Here is a 17,573-nt window from a genome sequence, read left to right on the forward strand (position 1 = left end):
TTCACCCCCCCCTCCACACACACACACACACACACACACACACACACACACACACCGAGTCAGTGTGATGGATAAAGTACAAATTCAATTACACATTAATTTGGGCTGGGTGGGGTGGCACGATGGGGCTGCCAGGGGCAGGAATGATGATAGGGGTTGTTTTTCCTGACCCATTAATTTTGAAAATGACCCATGGGTTTTGTGTTTGACCGCTCAGTTAATCTGAACCAAACTCTGAATAAGCATTATCGTATTATCGTACTGCATTGCATTGCAGTGTTCTCAAACAGTGAATGGATTAGTTATTACAAAATAGTTTTGTCCACATTGAAAACTATGTTGTCTCTGCTTGACATGTTCACAACATACTTTGTCGATGGAATGATTCCTATCTAGTGTCGTCGCTGAATATTCAGTTGATGCTTTGTATGTGCGCGCACGCACACGGGGTGTGGATTGTTGGCTTAGTGGTAACGCGAACGTCTAGAAAGCAAGGGAATCTGAGCGCGCTGGTTCGATCCCCACACTCACCAGTATTTTCTCCCCCTCGAGGGCCTGCCGGTGTGCAGCATGCACTTAACTAACGCACGTAAAAGAGCCCATGGCAACACTAGAGTTGTCTGGCAAAGTACCGCAGAAAACCCCCACTTTGATAGGAAAACAAAATGAGCAAGAAGAAGAAAAAGTGTGGCGATCTCATTGCAGCGACGTGCTTTCCTTCAACCGGGGAGAGCAGCCTGAATTTCACACAGAGAATTTTTCTGTGACAAAAGAGTAATGCAATACAAAACAACACACAAGTAAGACACCACAATACAACAGCGATATTGGCTGGCAATTACATGAATATGAACCTGCGTGCATGTGAGAGAGACTGAGAGAGAGAGAGAGAGAGAGAGAGAGAGAGAGAGAGGCGGAGGGAATGAAGGAGGACTTACAAACTATGTCGAAATCGTGGAGGGGAAATTTACTTTTCTTGTCCTGGATATTTTTCAGAGTAATTCGACGTGGCACCTTAGATTCCTCTCCTGCTGGTGTGGCCTGCACACACACACACACACACACACACACACACACACACATACACACACACACACACACACACACACATGTGCGAGCACGCATGCAAACACATGCACACACTCACACAAAGAAACACACGCACACAAACACACACGCACGTATGGCGTGCACGCATGCACACAAGCACACACACACACATACACAAACACACATGCATGCACGCCCGAGTTTACGCTCACATGCACACAAACACACATAAACACCATATACACTCAGGCCACCACTTTCATTCATTACACCACAACCCCTTCCGAACACACACATACACACACACACACGCGCGCGCGCGCGCACACACACACACACACACACACACCTCACGCCTCCTTCTGCTCCCAACCCCACCCTCCCTTTTTTGGATTAGATATCATGGCTTAGTGAAAAAAAAATTAAATCGAGTAACAACAAAACACACGCACACACACACACACACACACACACACTGACAGAGAGAGAGACAGAGAGAGGGAGAGAGAGAGAGAGAGGGATACTCACAGTCATACACATAGTCACACACACACACACAGAGAGAGATAGAGAGAGAGAGAGAGAGATAATTCAAAACTTCAAAATTGGAAACTTTTTTTTTCAAAAGATGTTAAACAAATGATAAATGAAAATACATGTTCAAACACAATGCACTTTTTTTTCTTTTTTCTTTTTTCAAGTTTCTGTACTTTGTCATGCTTACTGAGAGATTAATTCTAGCTAGTTCATGTGCAGATCGAAAACTGCATGATCAAACTCACGTCAGTCACTTGTGATTTGGGAGGAGCGGTGGGCAGAATATCCCAACCAAACAGCTGGTCCTCTGGTTTGGCTAACTTCCTGCCTGCCTTCTCCATTCTTTTAGGAAAGTGCCCCACTCACAAAGTGCTGGACACGAAAGGAACGCTGTTTCTTTAAAACATGACTGCAGGGTCAAGCTTGTTGTGTTTGCACGTAACGCCGTTTCATGTGGTAGATGATGTCTTCAGAACAGCTCACGCTGTGATGACGTTTATGATTGATGACGTCAGACATCTATTTCTGCCCACACCGTGCTCGCTTTTCCCTCTTCCCTCGTCTCTCTCTGCATGCGTGCGTGCTTGTGCACGTATGTTTTGGTTCAGTGGTGGCGAGGTGTGCCAGGCGGAAATTCAGTCTGCACGGTCGTGTCTTTGATGTCGTCTGCTTTGTGTGTGTTCAATTTCATTTAATGTCTATCCACAGCAGCATTCTCTTCCCTAATTGTTTTTTCCATTTTGTTCCGCAGTGAATCCGGTTGGGGATTCACTGCAAAACAAAATGGAAAAACGATTTGGGAAGAGAATGCTGCCTACAAAGTCACAACCTCCAGCCTAACGATGGAAGTGGCTATCGTCCATCCATATGCCCGGAAACCAACATGCCATGATTCTAACCTACTCAATGAACCTCATACAGAAAATTGAAAATGGAATGGGAAGCTCAGAGTGGCATAAGGCAATGCGCAACTTTCAGATTAAAAAAAACTCACATGGTCATACTGCCCGGGACATGCAGGTGTTAAGGAAAATGAGCGAGCTGACAGACTTGCTGGTAACGCAACAACAACCAGCGGGCTACATCTAGGAAAATCGGAAATCCTCAGAAAAGTCAAAGAACATCAAAAAGAACAAGTACAAGGCCATCACACCATCGATCGCCTCAAAGAATTAAAAGGAGAGAGAGGGAGCGGCCGTAAGTCTAACATGAAAGGTAGAGCACGATGCTTTGCAAATCAAACAAATATCGGCATCATTTCCAAACCAACATTGCGCAGATTTCTTCAAAACGGAACAGAGTCTCTGTGGGCTTTTCCAAATACAATAGACTGAGCAACACACTAGACGCCACGTTCTTGGCATCAGAGATCTTTTCCCATCCCTCTTGCGGCCAATCAGTGGCAGCCTCTGTGCGTGTGTGTATGTGTGTGTTTGTGTGCATGTGTGGGTCTGTGTTTTTGAGTGCGTTTGTGCATGCGCGAGAGTGTAAGTGTACACAAGTGTCAGGAGAGTTCTGTGCACGTGCGTATGTGTGTGTGTGTGAAGGAGGCGGGGGGTTGGGGGGGAGGGGTAGAGGATGAGGTATGTGTGTGTATGCATTCCTACACTGTGGGAGCAACGGAATATTGGAACGTGCGGGTGTGTATATATATAGCTTTGTATATATGTGGGGGGTAGGGAGAGTTGGGGGGGGGGGGGGATGTGAGCGTATGTGTATGTGCTTGTACAAGTAAGTGTTCATGTGTGTGTGTGTGTGTGCCGTGGAAGCTGCGATACGTAACCTAGAAATGAGTGTGTGGAGGAGGGGGGTAGAGGAGGTGCAGGGTAATGTGTGTGTGTGTGTGTGTGTGTTGGGGCTCATGTACGTTTATGTGCATTTGACTGCTTTCATATCTGTGAAACTGCATGTTTGGTGCATATCTGTTATGCATATGTGGGTGTATGTGTGAATGTGTGTCTCCATCTTTTACATTTATTTGCTTATTTATCATCAATGTTGTCTTTTTTAATCTATTTATTTGTTTATTATTATTATTACTTCTTTTTTTTATAATTATTACTTATTTATCTATTTATTTATTTATGTACGCTTATAGTTGACTTCATCAAGTTTTTGCGCCTTATACATATTATTAGTAGTGGTAGTAGGTGTTTTTTTTTATGTATTTATCTATTATTTATTCACCCCCTTTTTCTTTTTTCTTTTCTTTTTTCTCAAGGCCTGACTAAGCGCGTTGGGTTACGCTGCTGGTCAGGCATCTGCTTGGCAGATGTGATGTAGCGTATATGGATTTGTCCGAACGCAGTTACGCCTCATTGAGCTACTGAAACTGAAACCACAGTAAGTGATATTAGAAGAAAAAAAGGGGGGTGGAGGTGGAGGGAGGGAGGAGGGAAAGGGTAAGGGGGAAATAAAACACAACATTTACAACAATCTGGCTAAAATAATAACTTCCAAACTATTAAAAAAAGAAGAAGAAGAAAAAGATAGATCGTTCTAACAACCCAATTGGACTATCCAACAAAGATTTGAAACTGTCCAGTCCACTAACATTAACAGTGACAAGTCCGAGTTGAATCCAGGGGAAAAAAAGTTATAACAGCAACCCAACTGGACTATTTAACAACGATTTAAAGAAACTGAACAATAAAAGTGATGAGCCCAATATTTCTTGCATCGGAAAAGATGCTAGTACAGGTATATGACATTTTAACATGTCGCAAGTAAATACATGATCACTTGTTATAGGATTACCACACATACAGGAAACACTTTTTATGTATTAAATTTTTGTCTTTAAAAAGTTCAGTTTCCATCTGCAGACCAATGATGCAATCTGCCTTGTACTGTAAATGTTGTTCATGTTTACCAACAATTCCATAAATATTACTTATGTCTTCGTATAAATCTGAACAGCCCATTTTCCTTTCTTCTGACTGAAAGTATGATCGCTGGATTTGTTCTACTATACTATAACATTCCTGCAATGAAAATGGAAGAGATAAACATCCTGACTCAGCTGATTCCTTTGCTCCTTTTTTCGCCAAGAGATCAACCATCTTGTTATAAAGAAGGCCACAATGCGAAGGAATCCAGATAAATGTTGTACTTGTACCCCTGAATGAGAGTAAATAAATTAGATGTTTAATTTCCATAATAATTTCAGATCAAACTTTCGAGGGTAAAGCTTTGATGGCATTAATGACTGACTTGGAGTCAACACAAAAAGCAATCTGGAATTTTTTATTTTTTTTAAATCGAGTAAGAAGTACAATGCCATAAGTACTGCAACTAGCTCCCGGTAAAGATTGACTTATTTTTTCCCACGTTATGAATTTTTTTCTGCGTTTCGTTCAGGTATGATAAATGCGGCACCTGCATTATTTAATACAGAACCATCTGTATAGACCATCAGGTGGTTTGGATATTGATCACATAAGTGGATTCGGGCATAAGATGACAGCAAATTTATGTTTTCAGTCTTTGTTACATTCGTATAATCAATATCAAATTTGGCTCTCTTGAGTTCCCAGGGTGGGATAGGGGATAAAACGGACTGTTTGGCTATATTCTGCTTCAGATTTAGATCAGAGCTTGTTATAGTAGTAGATGTATATATCTCGGCTTATATCACAGATTGACATAAGTTTTACATTTGGGCCAACAGCAAAGTGAGAGATGTATTATCAATGGTTTCTCCAGTCAATGGGAAATCATTTACAGCTTAGTCTTTTGTGAAGGACTATGACTCTCAAAGTAGGAGGCAAAATTGCACTGGTTCTTAGTGCTGCGGCCTTGTGGGCTAGTTGGCCTTTGGGAACCACCCCAACGCCGACTGTCCTAAAACCCTCTTGGCCGAGAGAGTGGGGATGTAACTTGGGCAAGACACTCTCCACTATAATCAAATTCTAGCCCAAATAGTCGGAACAGCAGTTGCCTCCTCTGCTGATCTGATGGTCATAGTCGGACACGACTGACTATTATATATATATATATATATATATATGTACTTATGGTCATATGGGAGGCTATGGTCCTAGCTCTTTTTGGAAAGTCAGTATCGGACCTAAGATTCAGTTCAGGTTTCAAATCATTTTCTGCTGTAGAACTTCTCAAGGCGAATTTGGTGCATTGAAGGTTCCTGTGTTCTTCAAGTGGTAGTACCACAGCCGCACTGTACTTTTTAATACATGGAGCATGAACTGGTTAACCAAGAGCAAGTTTATATCCTTTGCATTCTATGCTTTGGAGTTTCTTCAATAAATATTTTGGGGCACTGAAAAATATTTCTTGGGCATAAATTAATTTTGATCGAAGAAGCGATGTAGACAGGCGCAAAAGTGTTAATCTGTCTTGTCCCCAAGATTGCTTACTTATAACTTTTAAGAAGTTTAACATTTTTCTTGCTTTTGTTAAAATATTTTCTATATGATAATTCCATGTTAGCTTTGTTGTCAGATATACTCCAAGGAATTTCATTTATTGCTTTTGTTAAAATATTTTCTATATGATAATTCCATGTCAGTTTTGTTGTCAGATATACCCCAAGGAATTTCACTACCTTTCTATATTCAAGGGGGTTATCATTTATTTTAAAGTTAGGAATATTCATTGGATCTGACCCATTATCAAAAAGCATTATATGTGATTTTTCAGCAGACAACTGCAAGCCGTTTTCAATCAGATAATCAGAAATTATGTTTAGTTCGTTTTGATATAGCCTTTTTGTATAGTTCAGAGATCTAGCAGGTGTTCACTTTTTCATGTTACTTTCATCCAAATACATATGTCATCAGCATTGTGGGCAAGTACAATGTTTTTTGTTAATTTTCTTGGTAGGTCGAACATTAAAATGCTAAATAATAAAGGAGCAATAACAGACCATTGAGGGATACCCATTTGTAGCTGCCTTGTAGAAGAATAAGTGGTGCCTATTTTTGTTCGAATTTTCCTACTGGTTAAGAAACCTTTGATAAATTCAAATACATGACCTGGCAAGCCAATGCTTTTAAGCTTACAAAGCAATCTTGAGTGCCATACTTGATCATAGGCGTTTGCTACATCAAAAAATGTAGCTAATATGCACTTTCGTCTTGCAAATTGATGCTTAACTTGAGTGGTTAATTTGAACAAATGTTCATTGTAGATCTAGCCTTACGAAACCCTGCTTGATTCACAGAATAACGTCATTATTGTCACAATAGTGTGTGTGTGTGTGTTGTGTGTGTATTTTCTCCTCTCTTATTATTGATAGAACTGCCCAGGTGTGTGTGTGTGTGTGTGTGTGTGTGTGTGTCTGTCTGTCTGTCTGTCTGTCTGTGTCTGTCTGTGTCTTTGTCTGTGTGTCTGTGTGTGCTGAAAATGAGCGTGCACACACACAAGCACTTATATGCAGATGCATATGCCTAAAATCCTGACTGCATTTGAAATCCGTCTGTAGTGATAACGGGTGGGGACCAAGTTGTGGAACAGCCTTTAACTTCAGTTGATACAGTGTGTTAGAGACAATTAACACAGAATAATGCACGCAGTAAACAAATGCAAATTATAGCCACCCACATGACAAAGCGGCATTCTCTGTAATCTGCATTGCTAATTATGTCTCTGTTCATATTGCTCATCTCGGTGATCGATATGCTTTTTTTACGTTTCCTTTGTTGGGATGTTGGGATCAATATTTCTTTCTCTTTGAATCTCTGTTTCTTCCATTCTTTCTTTATTTCTCTCATGTACGTGTGTGTGTGTGTGTGTGTGTGTGTGTGTGTGTTCGTGTCTGTGTGTGTGTGTGTCTGTGTATGTGTGTGTGTGTGTTTGTGTGTGTGTGTGTGTGTGCGTGTGTGTGTGTGTGTGTGTGTGTGTGTGTGTGTGTGTGTGTGTGTGCCTTGTGTTGTCCGTGTGTGTGTGTGTGTCCAAACAGGATGAACGGGAGGTTAAAAGATGTGTACAACTCCAGTTTTCAACTCAGCCGTCACTCACCTCAAACATTCATCATAAATAAGCATTGACACATCCCCATTCTGTGGACCAAGAGGGCTTTAAGGACAGTCGGTGTTGGGATGGTCCCAACAGGCCAACTCGCCTTCAGGGCTGCAGCGCTAAGAGCCAGTGCAATCTTGCCTCCTTGTTACATGAGTCATAGCCCGTCTCAAAAGACTCAAATGAATTCCCATTCCAGTAGAGAAACAATTGACCATAGTTGGCCTCCTTCGGTCAAGGCTGACCATGGATAGAGTATATTCGCCCTAATGTCTAATTGGGCTGTCTGCTTGGACCAAGCAGCGTCGCCTGTGACTGTAGAGACCGATGCAAGAGAGACAGTCTCTGTCGCAGCGATCACATGTGTAAGCCGATGCTGGTCTGTTGGCTGCCGTCCCTTTTCTGAGAACTCGCTTTTCTGCTGCAGCAGCTGACAGTTTGTCCTCACCAATCCGTAGCTGATTCTTGAGAGTGCTTCTCCATCTGTTGTGGTTATCTGCAAGGTCCTCCCAGGACTTAGTGTTGATCTCAGGCGCCTTCATGCTACGTTAGCAAACGTCTTTGTATCTCAACTGTGGGCGGCCGATGCTTCTCTGCCCCATGGCGAGCTCTCCATAAAGGATGTCTTTTGGGATGCAACCATCTTCCATGCGGCGAACGTGGCCGAGAACAATTTACCATACAGCTCTAACTTTGCTGTTGGTCCAACTGTAAGATTTTGTCATAAACGTTATAGTACCAGTCAATGATTCATCTTTGCATCTCATGCTTGGGAATCAAAATGCATGCAAAAAAGTCAGATTGTGTGGTCTTCTCAGCTCTGTCCTAACCAATGCAGTGCCACGCTAAGGAGTACTAGTATCGTTGATGTGGTGTGTATTGCAAGCATAACCACACAAAGATTGTATCTACTGCTGGTCGATCAAATTATATTACGAAGAACAAAGTATAATGAAGGTAAACAAGTACAAGTAAACAGCACGATAATAAATCTGGTGACTGGTCGATCTGATGTCTATCGCATATGCATCCTGCCTGGATTACACACACACACACACACACACACACACACACACACACACACACATATATATATATATATATCTGTGTGTGTGTGTGTGTGTGTGCTTGAATACCCTCGAGCGTTCGTTCCTGTGCTTTCGAACTGGATTTCTAATGTCCACCCAAATGTGAAAGATAAAACGGCACAATAGAAACAATAAAAGAGAACACACACACACACACACACACACACACACACACACACACACACACACACACACACACGCACGCACGCACGCACGCAAGCACGCACATGAAGGCAACAAAACACCACAGGATTTTTAATGTATTTGTCACCGATGAATGAGAAAATTAAAAAAAAGAACAAAAGGAAGGTGCTTATACAGAAAATGGGCACGGCACAGAGGTATAAATAACGCCTCAACATGTGCACAAGACACAAGGCAGTCCTGCCTTGTTGCTTGCTGTTCTACGAAGCTTTGTCTCAGAGATCTGACTTCATCGGTATGATATGTTCCTTTGTTTCTTTGTTTGTTTCGACTATTTACTTATCTTCTTTGTGAATCAGCTGGTTGGTTTTTGGTTTTTGGTTTTATTTTTGGGTTTTTTTTTCCATTGGGGCCTGTATTTCGCAACTATCAGGACATGATAAAATGGGTGACGATGTCTCAACTTGCTTGAAGCACGAATGGGCTGTTTTAACCCCTTGGCTGCCACTGATGCATGTGTTGGTGAGTCGTTCAGGGCTGTTGTCTGACCGAGATAAGATTTTGATTCACACCCCCCCCCCCCCCACCCCTTTTTTTTCTTTCTTGTTTTTGTTTTAACAGAATACATGAATATAAGAGAGAGATCATACATTGAATTACACATATATTACGAAACGTACAGTGGTAAAAAGGCTGGTCTTTCACATATCGCTTTACAAATCAAGGCACCAAACACAAAAAAAACAGCAAGGTGTATTCCATAAGAACACACATATCTTGCAAAAAAAAAATCTATTCTTCAACAATTTGCTGGCAAACTGTGCCCCCCTGGGGGATCGAAACATTACATGCATTCATCTTTTATGCATATCATACGAACAAAAAAGAGTGATGTCAAAAACTAGAAATGGGCCCATTCGTTTAATCCCTGAATATACACATTAACAGGTAACATTTCATTACTAATACAAAACCAAACAAACAAACAAAAAGCAGCCTATCAACAGACAGAATATCCATGAAAAGAATGAGGAATAGAAGAAACGAAGGATCAAAGTTTGGACATTATTCGTTTTTGTTTTTCTCCAGAAAACAGTAAGTGGAATTCATTTTGAAGGAATAAAAACGAAATAGAAGGGGCAGATGCTTGACCCATAGGTGTACATCCACTTAACAGGCTGGTCAGGCCACGAGAACCCTTTAGAATATTACAGCAGAGAGAAGGATAGGGAAACCATTTACACAGAGATGTTAACTGTAGACTTCACAAAGCAGGTTTTGTGGTGTGTCTTGTTGTAGTTTGTCTGTGTGTCTTTTTGTTTATTATGGTCTTTCTTTCTTTCTTTTCTTTTCTTTTTTTTTTTTTTTTTTTTTTTTTTTTTTTGAAATGTTGAAAAATCGAGAGATGATTTATATTAAGCAGGCTTCCATTGGTCTACCAATGACCTGTTATTGAAACACACAAACGGCTGTTACGGGCCCATGTGCGCTGTGAACACATTGAAAACGCGTTTGAAAAATCGGTGTCTCAGCCACAGTTACACTTGTTCAGTGGTTAAGGACCATAGCTATGGGTTTTCACTGTTGAAAACAATTGCAAGAAAGAATCTGTGGACATGAGCGGTGCACACTACACTGGCTGCACTCACGGTGTTTGCTGAAGACGCAGCATCATTTCACAACGCCATTAAGAAGAAACCTGTTCAGGTTACTGTGTGGAGTGGTCCTCAAATTTTTGTGAAGTCTGTATATCTTTGCACTGAAAAACAGGCACACAATGGACAAAGGTGTAAATGTTCATGCTGATACAAACACCAAAATAAAGATATAGAGAGAGGAAGATAGCATGTTGTGTGTGTGTGTGTGTGTGTGTGTGTGTGTGTGTGTGTGTGTGTGTGTTTGAGTGAGTGTGTGTGTGTGTGTCTGTGTCTGTGTCTGTGTGTCTGTGATCCTGCATATAATTATTTGCACTGAAAAACAGGCATACAATGCACAAAGGTGCAAATCTTTATTCTGATACAAACACCAAAATAAAGAGAGAGAACAAGAACAAGAACAAAACTTTAATCTCCAGGCCTCCGGCCCCTAGAAAGAGATCAAAAGTACACAATCTGGTGATCACTCAGCCACAACAAAATGTGAAATACGTACTAACTTAACCTGTAGAACAAAAGTGCTTCTCGTGCATAGTAAATTAATTCTAACTTTCATCATTGTTGTCACAGAATTCCTGTCGTATCTTCAGGGCATTAAATATATAAATGCAGAGTTTACGAATACTGTAAACAGAACCATTCTTCATCAAGTGAACATACGATTGACCTTCAGAGTTCAGATGTTTTTGCCGCAGGTTATTGTAAAGGACACAATTGTTTATAAAATGGTTTTCATCTTCGATCACATTACAACGTTTACATGCGTAATTTGAATTACATTTGAATGTTCTTCTAAAAAATGATCCATTTATTGGGAGCAAACCAAGCCGTAATTTTACCAAACAGTCCCTAAAACACTTTTTATCCACATAGTCAAAATATTGCTCACACTGAAAACCAGTTTTAAACAGTCTGTAGTTATGATATATATCTTTAGACATTACTGACTCGTCCCACTCCTGCATAAATACATCTTTTATTCTTTGCTTAAATAATGACAAAAATGTTTGCTCACAACCAACGCCTTGTTGCAACCAGACATATCCAAACCCAAGTCTAAATAAAGTATTTTTTACTAAAGACATCCAGCATTTTTTTTCCCCTTTCGTCTAAGTTAAACAACATCAAATATGTCTGTCTGGGTAATCGGTGCACATTCATATTCAGCAACCTTAACCTTGATACACCTTGTTGCACTATTTATATACAGTGGATAACGTCCTAATTCGCCGTATGCAAACTTGTTTGGGACTCTAAGTGTTATGTTCAAAAAACGTTTACATGCAAAGGAATGAACCTTCTCAATATTATCAAGTCTGTTAAGACCCCACATCTCAGAAGCGAGAGAGAGAGAGAGAGAGAGAGAGAGAGAGAGTGTGTGTGTGTGTGTGTGTGTTTCATTTCTTTTCCTCTCTTTTTTTAAATTTTTTTTATTTATTTATTTATTTATTTATTTATTTATTTTTTGGCCAATCAGCTGTTTGTTTGATTTTGTGTCATTTATTACCCATTTCCCATCTTTGCTTGTCGTTTGCATTTCTTTTGATTTTGTCCTTCATTTTAGATTTTTTTTCATGGCAATAATTCTATCTTTTTTCCCGCTATGTGATCTTCATTACGTTTCGTTTTCTTTGTTTCCTCTATTCTGTCTTTTTCTTCCTGTCTTTCTGTTCTTTATGTTTTTTTTCTTTCTTTTCTACCATTTTTTCGATCTTCATGAGCAATTTAACCCCCCCCCCTACTCGCCCCACTCCCTCCCCCCCCCACCTCCCCCCCGACACACACACCCGCCACCCCCTTTTTATTTCTTTTACTTTTAAAAATGGTTCGCAAATTTCTTCTTTTCTTTCTTTATTCTTTCTCACTTTTGTTTCTGCCCTCTGATTTCTTGAATCGCTTCTGTTTTTGTTTGTTTTTTTTGTATTTGTTTTTTCTTCCCTCTTTTGTTAACTTGCCAGTCTTTATCTGGGTCGCTCTGTGGTGTTCTTCCAGTTTCCAGGTTATTTGCTTAAAAAACTTGCCTCGCGTACTCAGGAGGAACACTTTGGAACTCCTTGCCAAAGATAAAAAATAAAAAAAAATAAAAAAAATAAAAGCAGTATCAGCTCCTTTAATTGAACTGGCCTAATCTTTCTTTTTTTTTTCAAGAACTTGAATTAATTGTGCAAGTAACTCAGTAGATTAGCTGACAGGTCTATCTATGTTCAAGTCGCTGACAAGTTTATTAATGTTCAAGTCAATAACGGTTTGTTTGTTTTATCATCTCAGGTGGTGTACGATCATTCTAATCATATCGTTGTATCTCAGTGTGTGAGTTGTGTACCATGTTTCATTTATGTCAATGCTTCTTAGTAATATGTATATAAAATATGTATGTGTTTGCGAGTATGTATGTGTGATCCCTAACGGGTCTTTTGATTTTTTTCCCTCCTCGATTAAGTGTTGGGTTTGATGTTGTTTTTCTTGTTTCAAAATGTTGTTTATGGTATTATATGTTTGTCTTTTTCTTCTTTCAATACGTTTGTACTTTTCCTTTGGTCCCAGTTAACTTGTTAACTGCTTATCTCATTTCCCTGGTGAAATAAATGACTTTTTGTTTCGTGTCTTTTTCACAGACGGCATGATGAGAGTGGTCCCCCTCGCACTGGCGCTGTGCCTGCTGCTGACCATGTCCTTGGCTGGAAAGCTTGGAAAGCCTGGAAAGCTTGGAAAACCTGGAAAAGGACCAGGTTACTTCTACAAGCGCCCCTTTGGTGGAAAGGACGGCTATTTCAAAGGTGGAAAGGACGGCTATTTCAAAGGTGGAAAGAATGGAAAGGACGGCTATTTCATCGGTGGAAAGGACGGCTATTTCACAGGCGGAAAGGACGGCTATTTCATCGGTGGAAAGGACGGCTATTTCAAAGGCGGAAAGGACGACTATTTCAAAGGTGGAAAGAACGGAAAAGACGGCTATTTCATTGGTGGAAAGGACGGAAAGGACGGCTATTTCATTGGTGGAAAGGACGGCTACTTCAAAGGCGGAAAGGACGACTATTTCAAAGGTGGAAAGAACGGAAAAGACGGCTATTTCATTGGTGGAAAGGACGGCTATTTCATTGGTGGTGGAAAGGACGACTATTTCATTGGTGGAAAGGACGGCTATTTCATTGGTGGTGGAAAGGACGGCTATTTCATTGGTGGAAAGGACGGCTATTTCAAAGGCGGACAGGACGGAAAGGACGGCTATTTCAAAGGCGGAAAGGACGGCTATTTCATTGGTGGAGAGGACGGCTATTTCAAAGGTGGAAAGGACGGAAAGGACGGCTATTTCAAAGGCGGAAAGAACGGCTATTTCAAAGGTGGAAAGGACGGCTATTTCGTCGGCGGAAAGGACGGCTTTTTCAAAGGCGGAAAGGACGGCTATTTCGTCGGTGGAAAAGACGGCTATTTCGTCGGCGGAAAGGACGGCTACTTCAAAGGTGGAAAGGACGGCTATTTCAAAGGTGGAAAGGACGGCTATTTCATTGGTGGAAAGGACGGAAAGGACGGCTATTTCATTGGTGGAAAGGACGGCTACTTCAAAGGTGGAAAGGACGGGAAGGACGGCTATTTCATTGGTGGAAAGGACGCCTATATCAAAGGCGGAAAGGACGGCTATTTCAAAGGCGGAAAGGACGGCTATTTCAAAGGTGGAAAAGACGGCTATTTCAAAGGTGGAAAGGACGGCTATTTCAAAGGTGGAAAAGACGGCTATTTCAAAGGCGGAAAGGACGGCTATTTCAAAGGTGGAAAGGACGACTATTCCATTGGTGGAAAGGACGGCTATTTCAAAGGCGGAAAGGACGGCTATTTCAAAGGCGGACAGGGCGGCTATTTCAAAGGTGGAAAGGACGGCTATTTCACTGGTGGAAAGGGTGGATTTGGTGGAAAAGGCAAATAAAATGCAGGATGTCCACCACTATCGGTTAGTTTGAGGGTGCTTTTGTTTGTTTGTTCGTTTGTTTGTCGTTGTTTTTAAGAGATAAAAAAAATCATTGGTGACGGGGGGATGTTGTAGTGGAGATCGAGGATGCTAAGAGAAATAATCTTATAGAAAAAGATGATCGAAGAGAAAGAAAGAATGAATGAAGGAAGGAAGGAATAGCTAAAGAAAAAAAATAAACGACATGATGGTGGTAGTGGTGACTCTAATTCCAGTAGAAGAAGCAGTGGCAGCAGAAATGTTCTTCATAGATTACGTAACCATTGGTTTTTGGGTTATTTTTTTTAGATGTTTTCGTTAAGGGTCACAGGTTTGCTATTTATCAATATCTATAGTGCTGTGGCTGGTTTGCTATTGATGTCAATGATGCTAATGATGATGTCCATGATTGCGTTTTTGATGGCGACAATGATGTTGTTGCTTTTGTCGTCGTCGTTATCATCATCGTCGTTGTCATTGTAGTTGTTTTGATTTGGCGATGATGATAGTTTCAGTTTCGGTTTCTCAAGGATGCGATACTGCGTTCGGACAAATCCATATACGCAACACCACATCTGCTTGGCGGATGCCTGACCACCACCAGCATAACACAACGCGCTCAATCAGGCATTGAGTGCATGCACACACACACACACACACACAGATATATATATATATATATATATATATATATATATATATATATATATATATATGTGTGTGTGTGTGTGTGTGTGTGTGTGTGTGTGTGTGTGTGATATATATATATGTGTGTGTGTGTGTGTGTGTGTGTGTGTGTACCTATCAGAGTGGACCTGTCTTACAGAATTTTGCCAAAAGACAAGACTTCGTGTTACCATGGTTTCTTTTTCAGTGCGCCAAGTGCGTGCTGCACACGGGACCTCTGTTTATTGTCTCATCCCATTGACAAGACGCTCAGTTTGATTTTCCAGTCTAACTTGGGACAAAAGGGCGAGACTGAGCGAGATTCGAACCCAGACCCTCACGGACTTTGTGAACTGGCAGATAACCATGTTCCCATTTCCATTCCCCCACCTTCCCTCCAGATGATGACCTGATGATACACTCTGTTCCATGTTTCAGGGAAGGACTGAGAGTGGATGGCTCTTCACCCACACTATACACTCTGTTCCATGTTTCAGGGAAGGACTGAGAGTGGCTGGCTCTTCACCCACACTTCACGGATGTCGACCTTTTTTTTTCTTTATATGTATGGTTTTCTGTAGTTTGATTGGCTCTGTGTTAATTATTGTGTCGAAGAAAAGATTGGAAAAGCAAAGTCCTGTTACACGCTAATTCCACTGAGAAATCATTGTAAATTAGATCCTCACTTCGTTTATTTATTCATAGTCTGTTCATCTAAGATGATGATAATTATTAGACTGAAGATCCTCACTTCCTTCGCAAGACAATGGCAAAAACATGAATATTGTACTGTATTTTCTTTTACGGACTGGCCAGTCTGAATTGCTGGATCGCACTTTGCAGTACACTGATATACATACAGTAATAAAAAAACAATGTGTCTGATGTATTGTCGGTCAATCTTCATCCAATGAAAGTTCATTTTCAATGATTTGCAACAAAGCGCAAAGCGACTTTTCGGAATGCCTAAAATACTTTTGAAGAACAAAACAAAAATCGTTTGCCAAAAAAGGATATTAATTATGATTTTATTTGTCGCTCAACAATATTACACCCTGGGAACATGTGTGACATTTTTTTCTCATTTGACCACATTGATTGGCTTGAAAATGCCTATGATGACTTATTCAAGGATATGATATAAGAGCGTAGCCTATAATAATTCATGTCAGAATGATACAACTTTGATTTATTAACTTTCAATGAATTTAGAGTTTGGTCTCTGACCTTAGATGATCGACGTATAAGTATCCATATCATCATCATATCATATCACTTTCCCTTCACACCAGCTTTCAGTCATTAAAAAAAAGAAAAAAAAGAGATCCAGTCTATTTCAATTTACAAATAAATAATTTGTGTTGAAACAACTCAATTACGTGTTGGTTTGTTGATTGACTGATTGATTGACTGATTGATTGGTTGGTTGATTGAGTATATTTTGTTGATTGATCGGTTGATTGTGTGAATGTGGTTGACTGATTGATTGAGTGAATTTGTTGATTGTGCCAAGAAGAAAGGGTGCACCAAGCAGTGCTGTCAGTCTCACTGATTGACGACTAGGAGGTAATGGGTTCAAACATCCTCAGAGAGACAAGGAAAATGCACGATAAAGATCTGGTCGCTTTTTTGTTGTTGTTGTGTTTTGTTTTTGATGTTGTTGTTGTTTGTTGTTATTGTTTGGTGTGGTTTTTTTTGGCGGAGGGTGGGGGTGGGTGGCCCGGGGGGGGGGGGGGGGGGGGGGGGGGGGGGGGGGGTGTTATTGATTTTGTTGTTGTTGTTTTCTTTGTTGTTGTTCTGGTATATTTCTTTCCTTTTCTTTCTTTTTAAAATTTTATTTAACTTTCTTTAAAAAGAAACAAACCACCCAACCAGTTAGACAGCTATGCTTTGTCCCCCCCCCCCCCCCCCCCCCCCCCACACACACACACCCCACCCTCCCATCCCCCACCCTCTCTCTTGATGATGTACTTACACGGACTGATTCAAGGAAATAAATAAATGAAGAACAGTGCCACTATTCGGTATTCTCTCTCTCTCTCTCCTCTCTCTCTCTCTCTCTCTTCCGGCTCTCTGTGTGTGTCTTTCCCTTTCTCTATCTGGCCCCCCCACCCCCCACCCCCACCACCGCTACCACCCCCACTCCTCCCCCCCTCCCCCCGCCTCCCACGACGCCCCCCACCCCCACCCCCCACTCCCTCCGGCCCCCCTTCTTTCTCCTCCACACAAGCTATCTGTCTACCCATCCGACGTCACATGTAGTGTCCTTAGAACTGAAGGCAGACACACGACAAGAACGTGTTGCAGCAAAAACTGCATGGAATCATAAAGGGAGAGAAGCACAATTTGAAGCATGACTGACAACGGTCTGCGCAGTCATCTCCCTTCTCTTCTCGCTGATCATCCTCATTTTCGTGCGGAACTCGTCCGCCTTGGAAGCGAGACAATCTGAGCGCATGGGTTCGAATTCCACGCTCACCACAATTTTCCACCTATCCACTAGACCTTGAG

The 17,573-nt window shown here is 41.1% G+C and overlaps 1 long non-coding RNA gene across 1 annotated transcript; it reads left to right on the plus strand.

Moving 5' to 3' along the window:
* The first annotated feature begins 13,796 nt into the window (after positions 1-13,796).
* Positions 13,797-16,036, plus strand: LOC143276290 (uncharacterized). The gene is made up of 3 exons (XR_013053540.1): positions 13,797-13,914; positions 14,020-14,399; positions 15,501-16,036. It is a non-coding gene; the product is annotated as an uncharacterized LOC143276290 (long non-coding RNA).
* Positions 16,037-17,573: the final 1,537 nt, after the last annotated feature.

The sequence above is a fragment of the Babylonia areolata genome, chromosome 31 (genome assembly GCF_041734735.1).
Source record: "Babylonia areolata isolate BAREFJ2019XMU chromosome 31, ASM4173473v1, whole genome shotgun sequence".
NCBI classification, from domain to species: Eukaryota; Metazoa; Mollusca; class Gastropoda; order Neogastropoda; family Buccinidae; genus Babylonia; species Babylonia areolata.